This window comes from Myotis lucifugus, unplaced genomic scaffold, assembly GCF_000147115.1.
Source record: "Myotis lucifugus unplaced genomic scaffold, Myoluc2.0 scaffold_366, whole genome shotgun sequence".
Classification (NCBI taxonomy): Eukaryota; Metazoa; Chordata; class Mammalia; order Chiroptera; family Vespertilionidae; genus Myotis; species Myotis lucifugus.
In genome coordinates, this window is record NW_005871414.1 from 789,145 (window position 1) to 790,210 (window position 1,066).

The 1,066-nt window shown below is 53.1% G+C and overlaps 1 protein-coding gene across 9 annotated transcripts in view; it reads right to left on the reverse strand.

Moving 5' to 3' along the window:
• LOC102430461 (ribonuclease P protein subunit p14) overlaps positions 1-1,066 on the reverse strand; it is a 69,070-nt gene that overhangs the window by 9,585 nt on the left and 58,419 nt on the right. The window contains exon 1 of one of the 9 annotated variants that reach the window (XM_014466883.2): positions 1-138. The exons of the other annotated variants lie outside the window; for them this stretch is intronic. The gene's annotated coding sequence lies outside the window, so the exon portion shown is untranslated. Of the gene's footprint in view, positions 139-1,066 lie in introns of those variants that run through there. 9 annotated transcript variants of the gene reach the window in all.

Consider the following 1,066-nt stretch of genomic DNA (forward strand, 5'->3'; position numbering starts at 1 on the left):
GACCAGCCCGACGCCTCCCGACTCCCGACTCCCGTTCACGGCGAGAACCTCCCAGGCCGGGACCTCCGCCGCCGAGCGGGACCCTGGGCCCGAGAAACTCCGGGGCTGTTTATGTTCGGCTTCCGCTGCCCCGCCTCCCGGTGCGCGACGCCAGGCGCGGATGTGACGTCACTGCGCGGAGGCCCAGGGACCGGCGCGTGAATCATGATTCGGAGCTGAGACCCGCTGAGCTCAGCGCCCTCTGGTGGCCACTTCGGGGAAAGCCGCGTGTGCCCATGCCTGCATGGGGTCCGGCAGTCGGGAATGTTTATTCCGGGTCCACAACCATTCTTCACCCATCATGCATTCATGCAACAAGTTTACATCTCGCATCTCTTCTGCGGAGCATCTCCTAGGTCACGCACTCCCCAAGGCCAGGACTCGCTCTCGGTGGCTCTCAGCACATAGTCTATGCATTTATTCGTTAAGCTGAGCCGGGGACTCCGTGAAAAACCAGAAGATCCGGCTTCTGTTCTCATGAAACATAGTGCTTGTATTGAAAAGTAACAGCTACTAAAATAATAATAATAATAATAATAATCATCTCTCTATATATATATGTAAAAGGCTAATATGCAAAGTGTCCCTCAGGAGTTCGACCTGGAGACCAGGAGTTTGATTGCTCGCTATGACGTGTGCTGACCACCAGAGGACCGCGTGGAATGAAGGAAGGCCTTGGCCAGCAACCAGAAGGCCCCGATTGACCCTAATCGCTGGCCAGCCTAGGGACCCCACCCATGCACAAATTTCGTGCAACGGGCCTCTAGTAATAATAATAATAAATAACAGCTACTATTTATCAAGTGTGGGTTGCTTCGATCACAGGCACTATGGGGAAAACTTTACACATGGAACTCTCACACAATCCTAAGGTAGTTGTTATGATCAGACCCATTTTACAGAGGTGCAAACAGTCACAAGAGGCTAAGTTACTTGCCCCAAATCACAGTTTTAAGTGGTGGAGCAGGCCATCTGACTCTAGGTGGTGCCCTCCACACTGCACCGTACCACCATCAATTGTGTGGTA